At 41.0% G+C, this 17,612-nt stretch overlaps 1 long non-coding RNA gene across 1 annotated transcript in view; it reads right to left on the minus strand.

Annotated features, from left to right (window-relative positions):
• Window positions 1-17,293, minus strand: part of LOC126428197 (uncharacterized) — a 721,501-nt gene extending 704,208 nt beyond the window's left edge. The window contains exon 1 of the long non-coding RNA XR_007576793.1: window positions 16,259-17,293. This is a non-coding gene — a long non-coding RNA (uncharacterized LOC126428197). The remainder of the gene's footprint in view (window positions 1-16,258) is intronic.
• Between the last annotated feature and the right edge of the window lie 319 nt (window positions 17,294-17,612).

Below are 17,612 nucleotides of genomic sequence, written 5' to 3' on the forward strand. Positions count from 1 at the left end.
CTGGACCACCACGTACGTGTCTTTTCATTGCACTGACATCGGTGCTTTAATTTCTTTACACCTTAGTAAATTTCAATTTCATACCTCTGCCCGTTCTTCAGAAAATGGCGTCGTAATAGATGGTCGAACAGACAGACGTATAACAACCGGTAAAAACTATTTTATGCGATGTATTTACAGATTAGCGGTTTTCGGAGTTTTTTCGTTCACTTGTAGTGTGAAACCTTGCCAAATTTTATCATTTTGGGTGAACGGGAAGCAACATACACGTTCCGTTGGGTGAGTTTGTATCAAAATATGTGACGTAAATGGCCCTATTTGTTAACTGATTTCATCTGGTTTTGATTTGATTTGATTTATTGCTCATTTAGAGACCTGTCGCCTTACATTTTGTAACAGGTCGTTCATTTTACAGCTTTTCATGTGGATTACAAAACATATTCCATATTGCAAACACAATTATTGTTTTCAAGAATTATAAAGGGAGTAACAATAAATTAAAAAATACATTAGAAATTGAAAGAAAGAAAACACGAAAAAATTTAGATTTTAAGAAGATATGGTGCTAGATGATAGGAAAGACGGATAGTAACACAGAGAGAGAGAGAGAGAGAGAGAGAGAGAGAGAGAGAGAGAGAGAGAGAGAGAGAAATGGCTCTGAGCACTATGGGACTTAACTGCTGAGGTCATCAGTCCCCTAGAACTTAGGCCTACTTAAACCTAACTAACCTAAGGACATCACACACATCCGTGCCCGAGACAGGATTCGAACCTGCGACCGTAGCGGTCGCGCGGTTCCAGACTGTAGCGCCTAGAACCGCTCGGCCACCCTGGCCGGCAACACTATTTACAAAAACACTAAAACTATTATGCACATTGTGGGAAGCGCAGTGTCGTATGAGTGTGAATTACGTTATTTATTGGGGTTGTTAATTAACCTACAGTTCCTATATTATCTGTCTTGAATTTTACCTGTTATGTTGCTCATACACTAAGCGTTCAGTTTCAAGTATTACATCCCAACAGCGGTGTAACGGCCTTGGGACGGGTATGCCTGCTGTCTACATTTAAGCTGGAACAGGTTTACACGTTTATTGACTGCATTGGCTTACAAGCTTAAATTTGTTTCACCGCCAAAAGACAGTACGTGACAGATTTCAGCTTGATATGTCTACCCGTTCGTGAGGAAAAAGGGGTCTTAATGGGCAGGAGGACGAATAAGTCATTCCATAAGGGTCCCGTTTTTTCACTTTTTAAAGTGAAAGGAAAACAGAAACAGAAAAAAAATTAGGTTATCATTTCCCGAAAGCGAACTGGAAGCAAGTGATGCAGAACACTGTAGGGGAACAGACCTGCTTGCCGTTTGTCTATCGCTATTGTTTTGTTTATTTCAGACTCATCGATGTCGGGCAGTGTCGCCCATCTTGCGATGACTTCCCACAGTCAGGTCCAGAGCAGCCAGCCATATCTGAAGTTTCAGAGAACGTCAGTGAAAATAATAGTATTTCTTTCGGACTGATTATTCAGCAAATAATCTGAAGATAGGCGACACTGCCCGAAACTGGTCAGTTCGACTAATAAAACCAGCGATTTAAAAACGGAAGTCGTGTCTATTCTCTACAAATAACGATTTCGGAAGTTTCCTGTCGGTAAGTATTTCCATTTTTGTAGCAATTCTGTGTGTTTTTGAGTATAACTTTGTAAAAAAGATGTCACTCTCCGGGAAGCAACCCGCAGCTAATTCAGTGAGCTACCAGGTGTGACGTGCACCCGCGTTATATTAAATACCAGTTTTGGGTAAAGACGTGTATTTCCGATTCTACGTGTCTTGTTTTCAGTTGTCCCCCGTTTGTGGGATCCGTTTTCGCCGGGAAAATAGGCAGATATCTGAATTTGTTCCTCTAGCACGGCGAATTTTTAGGCCAACAAACTTCTATTGTTTCAGAGACTTACCAAACTGCAGTATTCGAAAAGCGATTTCAGAAGTTACTGACTCTTCCTGTGCCCCCAATATTGCCGAAAACAAATCTTTGTAACAAATTATGCAAGCTCTACAAGTAGTGTATTCTAATAGAAGAGTTGTTCCCAACCTGGCGTAATTACCACCTCAGGACTAAAATGTAATTCTCCGGAGGGTAAAAAACATGTCAGCCTTGTAACACACTGTAACAGGTTGCCCCATGTCACCAACATTATTTAAAATCTACATAGATATGAGTCTTAAGACATGGTCTCGTAAAAGCAATGGGGTGGGGCTAGAAATTAAAGATGGAGTTAGTTCACATCACCTACGATTTGCCGATGATCGTGTTGTTATAGCACAAGACGGGGAGCATCCAAATTATGTGTGTAACCAATTAGCAATGGGATACAGGAAGTGGGGATTGAAGATTAATTACCAGAAAACAGAACACCTCATTAACTATCCAGACGACAAAAAGGGAAATAAAATTGAGAAGGTCAATTACCTTCTGTTATTTGGGGTCAATTTTTGAGTTACACTGAAAATCAGAGGTAGACTATCCTGAAATGGGAAGGAAAAGAGAAAAAGACGCCCTTTGGTTTCCTGACTCCAAAATGTACGATTAACAATGAGAAGACTTGGCGCAAAGGAAGAAGACATAAAAGTTCGAAAAAGCCTGAGGGACATCATGAGGAGATACATTAAGATCTTACGTAAAAGATGTAATAACCTTCATATAAAGGAAAATCTCAGAAAATAATAATGAAAAAAAAAAAACAGGGCAGGTTTAATTGTGGTTCGGGCACGAAAATAGATTACTTTTTAAAGGTATCCTCACTTTTATCACTATTTTGTATTATTTTTCCTTTCAAATAGTAACATTAATTTACGGCGACCGTCTTCCTGACACCCGCTATACTTGCTAACATGCGTGTACGACAGTAGAAGTGAGACGTGTACATTACATACGATTAAATATCTCATGAAAATGCCTCCTCAGAGTTGTAGACAGGTCGCGCAGCAGACTAGAAACTGCTTTGTTATTGACTTCAAAACAATAAAGGAACTAACTGATAGGACAGCACGCCAGTGAGTATCGGACGGCAACTAGACTGCTGGGGGGCTTGCACGTTACTATTACTGTTTCTTTCCTTCCTCAGACGTTACGTCTGGTTAAAAATGGAAAGTGACGCGGACCTTGATCAAGCGTGACTTCCTTTTAACTGTACGGTACATGTTACATTGCATTTAGGAACTTTCGGGTAATTGAACATGTATCGACAATTACAGATTTCTGTAGTTGTATATATACGTTTGGATGTAGCTGTATTGTGTTGATGTACTGGTGGATATTGTGTGGTATGACTCCTGTAGTTGACAGTATAATTGCTATAATGTCAACTTTATCCCTTATCCTATTACTATTATTATTATTATTATTATTATTATTATTATAAGTGAAGTCGAGAATGCTTTGCAATTGCTAATGTGCTTCACCCCATTCTCTTCCCGGTCCACCTCGACTTCCTGCCCTTCTCCGTGACTTTGATCCTTGTTATTGAAAGTTCAAATTACGTAGTAGTAGTATTCTAATCATAAGCCGATAAGCCACAGCCGGCCTCTGTGGCCGAGCGGTTCTAGGCGCTTCAGTGTGGAACCTCGTTGCTGCTACGGTCACAGGTTCGAATCCTGCCTCGGGCATGGATGTGTGTGATGTCCTTAGTTTAGTTAGGTTTAAGTAGTTCTAAGTCTAGGGGACTTAAGTTCCACAGTGCTCTGAGTCATTTTATGAGCCACAAACGCAACTTCGCTGTTTGCTGTGAAAGCCAGCTGTGAGGAGGAAAACAAAACACCGCATTCTCGTGAATACAACTTTCGTTTAAAAATATGTACAAAATGGGAAAGAGTATAAATGGGAGAAACAATTTGTTTAGTGATTTAAATACCTGATGACTAATTGACAACCTCAGCTGCCGACAGGTGTTGTTGATATACCTCGATGTGGACAGCTGAAAATGTGTGCCCCGACCGGGACCCGAACCCGGGATCTCCTGCTTACATGGCAGACGCTCTATCCATCTGAGCCACCGAGGACAACAGATAAATAGCGCGACTGCAGGGACTTATCCCTTGCACGCTTCCCATGAGACTCACATTCCCAACTGTCCATAATTCTACATATGTATTGTACCTTATAGACACTTGCCCACCCACTCATTACTCGCGCACGCTTTGGCGATTCCCGTAAGAGTTTGGGCAACCTGTGCGCGTTCGCACAGAAGAAGATGGATAGAGCGTCTGCCATGTAAGCAGGAGATCCCGGGATCGGGTCCCGGTCGGGGCACAAATTTTCAGCTTTCCACATCGAGGTGTATCAACAACACCTGCCGGCAGCTGAGGTTGTCAATCAGTCATCATTTATTCCAGAGAAAAGCTGCACGGTCATCAACAGTAACTGTTCTTTCGAGAACAAGTTACTGTCTTCGTATATATATTTAAATACCTTCCTATCGTATTTAAAACTCACAGCGAGGAAACAAAACGCACACATTTTCGCAGAAGAGCACAGCAAAGCATTTTTCGGAGTCGGTTTTAACAGAAAACCTGCATATTATTGTTTTGAAAGTTAAATGTTTGGCTACATTAATAAGCTTCCAATCTTCCGGTTCCGACCAGAGTTTTCGGGAGGCTTACCATCGTTGTAAGACATATGCCGGAAATGCCAAGCCCCCTCCATTTATTCCCAATCGGATACCCCACCTACACCCCAATATGGGCCCCTCCGACAATTGGCTAAACGTAACCGCGTTCTCGAACAGCTCGCTCCACTCCTTGGAGTGAGGAATGGAAACGAGAAACATGTAGCCCCAGCCATGCATAGCCTCTGTCATACGTTCATCGCATAAAAATTCCAAGTAGATCGGTCAACAACTTTTGTAACAACGCTTCCGCCGTACACGTTCCTTACTTATTTATAATTTATATATTAAAAATGTCTACGTACATCCCACGTCCATCCGAATTAGAACTTTAGTAGCACACTTCCCCTTTATACATTACGTATGTATATATATACGTAATGTACAAAGGGGAAGTGTGCTATATATATGTATAGGTCCATCCTATGTGCTGAATGTTCATTACAGTATCGCCAAAGCATCCGAAGTAAATCTGTAAATAACTTGAGGCTTTTGGTAACAGTATTTCTCTTTACGTATGATATATATTGATAAATACAAGCATAGTGCCCTAAGAATGTTCGTCGTTTAAAAAGTTGAAGCAAATCGGTCAGCAACTTTTCCAGTTCGTTGATAACAACGTTTCCACTCTGTATATATTACATACATGTTATATATCCGTGTAAAAGTTTATCACGTTACGGCTTAAAACTCTGAAGTAAATCGATGAAGGTCTCACAAATTTCGACATTTTTGGTAACAACGTTAAATAACGACTCGCCTTTATATACTAGTAGGGTATAGATTACATAGGTCTGCAAAAAAAATTTTTTTTAAAAGTTGTTTGAAATTTGATAACTGTCTTTTATGTACTTTTCAGCGCTGATTTAAAAAATGCAATCGATTTTTTTTCTATCTGGTCAGGTTTTCCCACAACAAAAGGAGTATTTTTGGGCATAATAACAAAATTTAGGCAATTCATCAGATTTTTTTCCAACGTTATAAAACCTTATTTTACTGAACAATGGGACCCAATGATTATCTTGTTCACCTAACTTTATACCAAAATACGCGAAATATACTTTTTCAACAAAATTGGAAATGTTTCTTTGTTGCATTTTAACGGTATAGTTACCACAAATGTAGCAGAAGCAATCTGACGAGTTTATACATCCTCTGGTAGCCATTGTCCACTGTCCCTAAAACAACTTCACAACACACGACAACAGTCACAACTTTAAAGCACCAGAAACAATAACACGCGAGCAGTAGAGAGTGAAGAGGTGCTGTGAACTGAGGACAACAGCAGAAGCTCACTGCTTGGCGGGGGAAGGGGCAGCGCGACTGACACGAAAACACTGCCGGTTTCTCCTAATCACACTTTATTTTATGTGTATCTAGCATAAAAACGGCTAAACAACGGTTTATGGAGATCATAAAAACCAAAATTCAAACTCACTAAAGTGATGAAATATCGAAAAAGTAAAACTAGACAAGCAGTTCGTGAAATAACTATACGTGATGGAATTTTTTCACTATTTTTCCCGAAATCACTGTTGAAAACACTATAAAAATAACTTAATAAATTTGAAACCATTTTTATGTCGCAGACCTGTGGTATTATTTTTATTATTATAGGCGAAATCTCGCCAGAAATGGAAGACGTTAAGCAAATAACGCGATCAGTTTTTCTTTGAGTTGTTCTTGTTCTTCTACTACTTGTTTACGCTTATCCGACTACTTTGGTCTGTGCTGTTGCTCTGATATAACTTCCCATTTGTTTACTTTGTGTCTGAAGGTCTCTCTCCCTCTAGAATGTCGGCTGGCCTTATGTATGCCTAATTTATGTCCTTTGGAATTTCATCTAGCCACGGTGTGGAATTCTTAAGTGAGAGTACATAATCTATTACTCCCTTCGCCAATCGATTTTTCTGCTAGTCGGCTGAGATGACCAAAGAATTTCATTCGCCTTTTCCTAATATCAATTTAGATGTTTGAAAACTTTTCTGTTTTAATTGATCGCAGCCTGTAACTGTTCGGGTATGTCTTCGGCCCAGAATTTTCCTGATGATCTTTGTCTCTTCTTTTTTGATGTCTTCAAGTTGTTCCCTGTTAAGTGTTAGGGTTTCACTTGCGTAGAGGATTGCTGGTTGTATGACAGTATTGTAGTGTCGAATTTTTGCCCCTCTTGTCATTGACTTTTTGTTGTAGAGGTTTTGCGTTAACCCTTAATTCTCTTTAATTTTTTGGAGGCGATGCTGCTGTGAGATTTTTTCAATGCCTGCCGGTTCCATGAATTCTCCAAGATATTTAAAGAATGGGGATTCGCTAATTTCACTATATTTTGTTTTGAAGCTTGCAATTTCTGTATTTGAACAAAGGAATTCAGTTTTCTCAAATGAAATTTGTAAACCTAATTTTTCTGATATTCCTTGAGTATTTCCAGCTGTCTGACTGCAATCTGCTCGTCCTCTCTTAGTATTGCCAGGTCGTCCGCAAATGCTAGATATGGTTGGTTTGTGGCTATAGATTATTATTATTATTATTTCTTTCCTGTCTCAGACGTTATGTCTCGTTAAAAGTGATCAAGCGTGACTTTCTTTTAGCTGTACGGTATTGCGTTTAGGAACTTTCGGGTAATTGAACATGTATCAATAATTACAGATTTCTGTAGCTGTATTGCGTTGATGTACTGGTGGATATTGTGTGGTGTGACTCCTGTAGTTGATAGTATAATTGGTATAATGTCAACTTTATCTTGATGTCACATGTCCTTGACTTCCTCAGACAGTTGGATGTATTTTTCAATTTTTTCTCCTGTTTTCTATGTATATTTGTTGTATTGGGTATGGATATTTCGATTAGTTGTGTTAATTTCTTGTTTTTATTGGTGAGTATGATGTCAGGTTTGTTATGTGGTGTTGTTTTATCTGTTATAATGGTTCTGTTCCAGTATAATTTGTATTCATCATTCTCCAGTACACTTTGTGGTGCATACTTATATGTGGGAACGTGTTGTTTTATTAATTTATGTTGTGTGGCAAGTTGTTGATGTATTATTTTTGCTACGTTGTCATGTCATCTGGTGTATTCTGTATTTGCTAGTATTCTACATACGTTTGTGATGTGATCTACTGTTTCTATTTGTTGTTTGCAAAGTCTGCATTTATCTGTTGTGGTATTGGGATCTTTAATAATATGCTTGCTGTAATATCTGGTGTTTATTGTTTGATCCTTTATTGCAATCATGAATCCTTCCGTCTCACTGTACATATTGCCTTTTCTTAGCTACGTGTCGGATGCGTCTTGACCGATGTGTGGCTGTGTTAGATGATATGGGTGCTTGCCATGTAGTGTTTTCTTTTTCCAATTTACTTTCTTCGTATCTGTTGATGTTATGTGATCTAAAGGGTTGTAAAAGTGGTTATGAAATTGTAGTGGTGTAGCCGATGTATTTAGATGAGTGATTGCTTTGTGTATTTTGCTAGTTTCTGCTCGTTCTATAAAGAATTTTCTTAAATTGTCTACCTGTCCATAATGTAGGTTTTTTATGTCGATGAATCCCCTTCCTCCTTCCTTTCTGCTTAATGTGAGTCTTTCTGTTGCTGAATGTATGCGATGTATTCTATATTTGTGGCATTGTGATCGTGTAAGTGTATTGAGTGCTTCTAGGTCTGTGTTACTCCATTTCACTACTCCAAATGAGTAGGTCAATATTGGAATAGCATAAGTATTTATAGCTTCTGTCTTCTTTCTTGCTGTCAATTCTGTTTTCAGTATTTTTGTTAGTCTTTGTCTATATTTTTCTTTTAGTTCTTCTTTAATATTTGTATTATCTATTCCTATTTTTTGTCTGTATCCTAGATATTTATAGGCATCTGTTTTTTCCATCGCTTCTATGCAGTTGCTGTGGTTATCCAATGAGTGTGTTTTCCCTTGACTATGCAATTTTTCTTACATTTGTCTGTTCCAAAATCCATATTTATATCATTGCTGAATAGTTCTGTTATCTTTGGTAATTGGTTGAGTTGTTGATTTGTTGCTGCCAGTAGTTTTAGATCATCCACGTATAGCAAATGTGTGATTTTGTATTGGTATGTTCCAGTAATATTGTATCCATAATTTGTGTTATTTAGCATGTTGGATAGTGGGTTCAGAGGAAGGCAGAACCAGAAAGGACTTAATGAGTCTCCTTGGTATATTCCACACTTAATCTGTATTGGCTGTGATGTGATATTATTTGAATTTGTTTGGATATTAAGTGTGGTTTTCCAGTTTTTCATTACTATGTTTAGGAACTGTATCGATTTAGGATCTATTTTGTATATTTCCAATATTTGTAGTAACCATGAGTGGGGTACACTATCAAAAGCTTTTTGGTAATCAGTGTATGTGTAGTGTAGCTACCTTTGTTTGGTTTTAGCTTGATATGTCACCTCTGCATCTATTATCAGCTGCTCTTTACATCCTCGTGCTCCTTTGTAACAGCATCTTTGTTCTTCATTAATAATTTTGTTCTGTGTTGTATGTGTCATTAATTTCTGTGTAATGACTAAAGTTAATATTTTGTATATTGTTGGTAGGCATGTTATGGGGCGATATTTAGCTGGGTTTGCTGTGTCTGCTTGACCTTTAGCTTTCAGATAAGTTATTCCATGTGTGAGTGTATCAGGCAATGGGTATGGGTCTGCAATGTAACTGTTAAATAATTTAGTTAGATGTGAATGTGTTGAGGTGAACTTCTTTAGCCAGAAATTTGTTATTTTATTTTTTCCAGGGGCTTTCCAATAGTGCGTAGACTTAATTGCTCGGGTGACTTCATGTTGCAAAATTATCACTTCGGGCATTTGTGGTATCATCTTGTATGAGTCTGTTTCTGCTTGTGTCCACCGTGCATGCCTGTTATGTTGTACCGGGTTTGACCATTTGTTGCTGCATTATTATCATCATTATTAGTGGGAGTGGTCAGAGACGAAGCACTGGCAGTCTGAAGTCTTCCAGTTTCTGCCACTTCAGAAGCAAGCAGTGTAGAAGTCAAGTTTACGGAGACAGAGTGTAGTGTGCACGCATTTCAACTCTGCTGCTTCTAAACGGGGGCTGAGCTTGCGGGTGCAGCGTGAGGTGGGCAGGGGGAGCGCGTTGTGTAAAGAACGGCTGGCCGCCGTGTGGCTCCTCGGCTTCCTTTTCTGACAGACACTTGGAGGTAGCACTCGCGATGCGCGCATAACTGATTCATCATTCTTTAAAAAAAAAAGGTTGCTAGAAATAAGCGCGCCGACTGTCTTCATGACTCATTATTTTTTGCTTTCATAAAACACCTACAAAAACTAAACGATCATTTGACATTCGTCATTAAAAAAAATGGTTCACATGGTTATGAGCACTATGGGACTTAACTTCTGAGGTCACCAGTGCCCTAGAACTTAGAACTACTTAAACCTAACTAACCTAAGGACATCACACACATCCACGCCCGAGGCAGGATTCGAACCTGCGACCGTAGCGGTTGCGCGGTTCCAGACTGTAGCGCCTAGAACCGCTCGGCCACTCTGGCCGGCGTCATTTTAAAAATGAATATGTTCAATGGAATTTTTTATTCGTTGATTGTGGAGGGAGGACGGGTAGTAGCACGCTGGAGAGTGCTCTCATAACCACTCTACCAGAACAACCATCCGCTCGTACCTGAAACACGACTAAGTTTTAAAAAACCACCGAACTTTTCTTTCATATTGCGATTTTTATGCAGAAGGTGAACCCGAAACCCGGCTACAAACTATCGCAGCTGGTTCAGCAATAGTTCCCAAATACTTTGCTTTGAAGCACCGCTATTCTCCGATAGCTGGTAACTGAGTAAATCCACTTCTTGCGCCGCGCGGCTCTACACCTGCATTGCTTTGAAAGTACCTGCGCAGCAGTGCAAACATGTACCGTGTACGCTGCGTGTCTAGTTTGGAAACAAACTTGTTTCCATTCATTGGCGCTACTTGCCGTTGACGATGCTTAATTGTATTACTAGTGAAGTCTTGGCCAGTGTGTAACTGAGCTCGTGTGTGACCTCACTCAACGCAGTGCAAGAGCAGCCAGCACAACGGCATCGCCCTGTGTTCTGTGCTACACCGTTTGAGCGCTCTCATATTACAGCCTATTCAACTGCTGTGAAGGTACTTTCGCAGAAAAAAAGGTAATTTCGGCAGCAAAACGAAGAATTCCTAATCACATTACTACTCTGCAACTAGCCACCCGACACCACGGATCCTTCATAGCATCACATTCTGAAAACTTCGCTCAGCAGCCTCCGAAATTTTGTCAGCGAGTTTCGGCTTGACCGTCGTGTTGTCGCTGTATGCCGTTACTCTCGCCTGATACGGATGCCAAACATGATCACAGAAGACGTACACAGTAGTCTGAAATGAAGAGAGATTTCAATTCTTTCACCCTTTACGTTCTTTATATATATATCTTTTTGTTGAAAACACCAGCAACTAGCTGGATAAGAGAAATTTTATTTCTTCTCCGATATCAGGTACATAATGCCCTTCCTCACAAGATTGGAATTGTGGCATTATTCGCGAGCGTCATAAAAAACAGATATGCCTGTGTCCATCCGAATGGTTTTTAGAGTATACAGCAAAAATCTAGAAAAGCTCTTCACCGATTACTTCCAATTTCTACACGATACTCTGATAGCCATTCAGACGCAAATAAGCATATCTCTTTAAAAGAAAAAAAAAAGAAAAAAAATAATGTACAGGTTTTAGGTTAAATCCAACAGTCCAAAAAAATGCTGTCCTATTCTTCGAAAATGTGTGGATTCGTTTCCTTTCTCGCAGTCCTTTCTTAATACGGTATCGTGACTAACGGCTAGATAAAGTGTTTCTCCCATATACATTCTTTCTCCTTAAATATAAAGAAATTGTACACACAACAGTGCGTTCTTTTATTTTCCTTCTTTCAGTCTGTTTTAACAGAAAAAAGGAAAGCTGTATTTATTGCTCATCAGCTTACGATTAGAACAGTCGTACACAATGTGAATCACTCCAAACTTTGTAAAGAACGCTCTTTGCAGATTAAAACTGTGCGAAATACTGCCATTCAAGCTAGTGTATTTTCCTCACAGATCTAGGAGCTAGAGAGGTCTCCATTACCCAATAAACAAATATCAGAAAGAGAGGCGAAGAGAAGGGGTCGGATCGGGGGGGGGGGGGGGGCTGAGAGATCAGGACGTACGTCTGATTCCCACAGGTATTCGGAAACTGTGCAGCAGTGGCGGGCTTGCTAATACGGTGTGAGGGCGTGGGTGGAAGTCGTACAAGAACTTGCGGGATGCCTGCACTTGTTCGGTGTCCACATATGTTACCTGCACGTTCTAACAACCCTACCAAACGAAGGTCAAAATTTAATAATGGTTGTGGTGTTGCTCACGCTGCTAAGTACTGCATTTTCGGGCAACAACAAAGTTATTGTGTGGCAGGCGTCATTAGAGCACAGTTAATAAAGTCATTTCATGTAATTAGGAATAAACTAGCCACTCATCTTTTCGTGTTTCCCACGCTGGTCTCGTTGTGAAATCGTGGCTCAATCGTCGAAAATCTAGGTGGTGATGATTCCAAGCTCGGATGCAAAGAGGCCTAGGTTTTATTCTGCGATATTCAAAAGTTTTATAGATGTGTTTGACAAACCATTCTTGAAGATTAAACCTTAGAAAGTTAGCACAATGGTGATGTAAAAAAAGTAATCAGCACTCCGAATTTAAGTTACACTTCCTTTTTATTGCTTTTGTTGCAATATCGCGTAACACACAAAACATCACTTCGCAATACAAAACATACTTGAAAACATCTTCCTCACTGTTAAAGTTCACATTTTATAAGCTGACTACGTTACGCGTCTTCCCAACATGACATCCAAGACTGGACTTTCTCAAGGTCCGACTCTCTAACAACTAATAATCGCTTACGCGCCCAAAAACCAGAGTTACAAGTATGACAAAGATCATAGTGACAAAAGAAAGAATACACATAAGAATAATATCATTGCAATATAAACATATCGATGTATCAAAGTACCTCTACATTAATGAAATCAAATCTGAATGTTAACTCAGAAATATGTCAACTACTTTACAGAAACACAGGAGGATATTACTGGTATCGAGAGGTTGAGTTGAGGTGCCGTAATGGTTACGTAATTCAAGTACCATTACAATGTGTAGTATGGTACTATGCTGCATATGCCAGCTTGTTTCTGACAAGCTGAAAATGCGGTAACGCCAATCTTCTGAAGAAGGTCACTAGGTGCCTGAAATCGATAAAGAAATAAAATTTCTTTTGTGCTGATTTTTTTTCCAACAGATGTACTTACAGTTGCGGAAGACGAGCATAGTACTACATTTATAGTGGACGTATTTGTAGACGGCAAAAGAAGTTATTTGTGGTAGCAGGCACTCGCAGTAGTAACACACAGAGGTTTTATATTGAATGTTGTTGTCGTCTTCAGTCCGAAGACTGTTTCGATGCAGCTCTCCAAGGTAGTCGGTCTGTGCGAACTACTTCGTCTCCTAGTAACTACTGCGAGGCACTCCCTCGTTTACAGCCCACTCGCTGTATTCAAGCGTTGGCCCGCGTCTAACAATTTTTATCACGCCACACTACCCTGCATTCACTTCTTCATAAACGAAGAACGGCAACAGCTGTTAAATTATACTTTACTGAAACGACCCGTTCCGCAGCTTACACTTGCACCCTAAGCTACACACCTGACTAGAAAAGAAATGGGGAAAAGTAATTACTAAGGCGCGAATATGACTTGGGCGCTGTTGGTTCTCTTGTTTTCTGTTGCAGCATCCCTTGCTATTTGGGGTGGAGAGCTACTCACTTCTCTGACTATCCTCCTTCCCACGAACGTCTTATTTTGATTCGACTGAGAATGTCACGTCGTCCATTTACAGGAACTCATTGTGAGCACAACATTTTTTAATACCTAGGGTATAGGCAGTACTATTCTTTTTTCTCAATTTTCACGGTTCCGTTGCTCTATCGAAAAAAAAGGAATCTTTATAGGATAGCCTTGTTGCCTCTCTCTCTCTGTCTGTCCAACTGTTAAAAGCCCACTCTTTCAGGAAAGTATAGACTTATCCAGTTGAATTTATATTACACACGAAGGCCTACAGTCTGTGGTCGAATAAATTGAAGCTTGCAACTCAATGCACTCAAAAGATCGGGCTGTTTAAGTCACGCATTTCGATACCAACAACCTCACTCATCGAAACATGTAGGGTACTTCCCGTTAACCTAGAATCACTAAATTTGGCAAGAACCAAGAATCCACAGTACAAGTAAAGTAAAAAAAAAAATCCGAAAATTGATAATTTTTAATTATTTCACACCAAAAAATATTTCTTTTGCAGTTTGTTATCCGGTGTCAAACTTGAAATTTAAGCAATCAATAGTTCTATATTCAGACTGACTGTGTCGCAATGGTAAAAGTCAGACGTCAGGCAAGGAATGACTTCATCGGTCATATGGCGTGTTTCGGAATTTATCCTTCATCAGATATCCAGGAGCAATTGCAGCACTGTTAATGTTTGTTTCACTTGAAATGCCTTATCTACCTGCAGTAATCGCTCCTGGATATCTGATGATGGATAAATTCCGAAACCCATCATGTAAGCAATAATGTCCCTCAATTGTCTGATGTTTGACTTGTACCATTGCCATCCAGTCAGTCCGAATGTAGAACTATTTATTATTATTATAATAATAATAATGATCGCCCTATAAGCTGCAGAACCGGTCATTTTAATAAAGAATAATTTAATAGCAGTTGCGGTTCTTCATTTATGAAGATGTGTTTCCACAGCTGTGACTGCCTAGAGCACGAAGAGTCCTGCACTAACAAACTGCCGATCCCTTGATGGTTCAGAACGTGTCCGGTCAACCGATACCTTTCTCTGAAGCAGTGCCACATATATTTCAACCCCCCACCCTCTCCTCAGTTCGATGCAGAACCCACTGAGTATTTAATCGATCAACCCAGTTAATTTTCGACATTCTTCTCTAGCGCCACAATTGAGAGGCTTCTTCACTTTGTTGTCTGAAATGCTTCTCGCGTCTTTAAGTTTCGTTCGTGCTACACTCCAGACGAAAATACAGAAAAACTTCCCGGCACCCCGGTTTACCTGCGATGTTAACAATTTCCCCCGTTTCAGAAACGCCCTTTCTTGGCTCTGAGCACTATGGGACTTAACATCTGTGGTCATCAGTCCCCTAGAACTTAGAACTACTTAAACCTAACTAACCTAAGGACATCACACACACCCATGCCGGAGGCAGGATTCGAACCTGCGACCGTAGCAGTCGCGCGGTTCCGGACTGAGCGCCTAGAACCGCTAGACCACCGCGGCCGGCAAACGCCCTTTCTGCTTCTTCATTTTACATCCCCTCTATTTCGGCCGCGGTCAGTAGTTTTGCTACCCAAATAGCGAAACTCGTACACTACTTTTCGTGTCTCGTTTCCTAATTTCATTCCGTCTGCATCATTCTACTTTAATTCGATTACATTCCGTTGTAAAAGTTGCAAATATGTTGATGGTCCTCTTATAAACTCTTTTCAAGACGCTGTAAACGTGTATAACTGTAAAGTAGGCATGTTTGACAGACACCGTTGTGAAAATAATATATATATGAATATACAGCCTACAGTTGCAGGTTAACTTTATCGTTTACCTAGGTTTCAACGTTAGTAATAACGTCTTCTTCAGAACATAAAATATTGTTTAAATGTTTGCCTAAAACAAGCCATTAGACAAACATTTAAACAATATTTTATGTTCTGAAGAAGACGTTATTACTAACGTTGAAACCTAGGTAAACGATAAAGTTAACCTGCAACTATAGGCTGTATATTCTTATATAAAGAAAATCAGTTGCTTTCGCTGCATAAAAATGTTAAAAATTATGAAAATTATATGTTAACTGCGCCAGTCGGTTAACTGAAGCTCAAAAGACTGGACAAGTTATGGAGAAAGAAAGGTGTTCAGAAGTAACTACAACTACATCGCCTATTGTGGTGGTAGGAATTTTTTATTTTACAATTCGCGTTTTCCAGCAGATGCTACACGCTTCCTAGTTATTTCTGGTATTGCAGGGGTTTTGTGCAGCTGCAGCCAGGCAGAAAAAAAAATTACATATATATAAAGCTTGAACGTGGCGAGGTATCGGGAGTTATTTATGTGATAAAGTCGACTTGATGGCATTACTGAAGGTTTTTCTGCATCCGTGGGATTGATTGTAGTGCTCAAATCGCCTCGGGAAACTTTTGTGTTTTCACGTTGCAGTTATAAGTACAGTATGGATACCAAAAATTCTGTACAAGGCCCCGCCATAGGATGTGTTTTGCCTCGTCATTAAGAACAGTCTGTCATTTAATGGCGAGTCGCCAGGCAGCTATACAGCGGTAACTGTAATATAAAAAAAAATTGTTACCGTCACGAAAGGTGACTGGTTGGGGTCATTTTTGGAATGTTTTATTCAGCACAGAGATAGTGTTGAACGTCCGTAGTGGATAATAACCTTAAAAGAAAAAGAAAAAAAAGAAAAATGTTGCGCGCTGATCCTACCTTCGCGGCTGCAGGGACTTTCCGAGCGGCGCCAGCGGCCAGATTCGAACCAAGAGACTTCCAACTGCAGATCCTCGGCAGCAGGACGAATCACACTGAGGTCTCTTCTTCGTCTTCGGTGCTGTCCAAAGCAGGTGACGCGAAAGAAGAGGCGACGGCCGACGGATGATCTTGTGTAGCTGTGTTTAGCAGACTCAATCACACGCCACACCTCTCTGGCACTGACACTAATCCGAAACACCTTTGCGAGCAGCCTTTATTTCTTTGGGACCCTGTGGCTCGTGCGAGGAGTGGCGGAAATTCTGATCTTTGCCGAAGAAACGAAACCTCACCGTCGGGACCTACTCCCACACGTATCTCTACACTCCACCGTGTTCTAGGATTGGCCAGTCGTTCCTGAGGTGACCGACCGTCTTCACATTAAGCTGTAACCGTAATACGTCACACTTGCGCAAACGAATGAATTCGTCAGCTGCTTCGTACGTAACTGCATGTGAAATTCAACTAACGTCGTCTCTCGTAAAAACAGATGCTGTTCTCGATTGGGGAGAAATCGAAGTATTCCGAATTTGTGGCGATTTTAGTGGTGGTGGTGAAATGAATGCTCGTCTGTGGAGCACTGACGAATTTTGTTCTGTGCAAGGTGTTTATCTCTTGTTCCTTATTATGCCACGGGTTAGGATTATTAAATATCAGTTCAAGTATATTTATTCACTCAGTCGTAGAAAACCAGATTATGCCGGAGAAAACATACAGAGCTGTTTCTTTTAAAGGCACTGAAGGAGCGGAGATGGAAGAGTGCGGTATTTATTAGCCGAGGTAACGGACGTGTAGAGCGTTGTGTTGTTGTGGATACTGGGTTACTCTTGTAAGAGACTGTGACAGATTTCCGCACGTCACTGAGTAAACATGATGTCGAAGAGAGGGCAGAATCGTCGCCGTGGAGGGAACATTGCCGCACAGCACACGTGCAAGCGCCGGACACAAAGCCAGGAGCCGGGCAGCCACACGTACAGACGGACGCACTCGGCGGGGTAAGCGCGCCGCGGCCACTGGTAATAGAGACGTCTGGCGCGGCGCGCGCCGCCTAGGCCACGCCTCCCGCTCCCCCCACCGCCTCACCACGGCCCGCCCCCCACCACGCGCCGTGCGCGCGCGCGTGCCCGCCGCCAGCACGCTCTGGCGGCGACGGCGGCAACTGGCGGCTCGGAGCTCCGCGATGGGCAGCGAGCAGAGAGCAGCAACACGTGGCCCTCTGCTGCGTCCCGGCCCTAATATGGCGCGGGAGTCGGCGTTCCCGGCCAGGGAGGAGGGCGCGCTCTGCTCGGCAGAGTCGGGATAGGCTACTACGGTT

The sequence above is a fragment of the Schistocerca serialis genome, chromosome 12, assembly GCF_023864345.2.
Source record: "Schistocerca serialis cubense isolate TAMUIC-IGC-003099 chromosome 12, iqSchSeri2.2, whole genome shotgun sequence".
Classification (NCBI taxonomy): Eukaryota; Metazoa; Arthropoda; class Insecta; order Orthoptera; family Acrididae; genus Schistocerca; species Schistocerca serialis.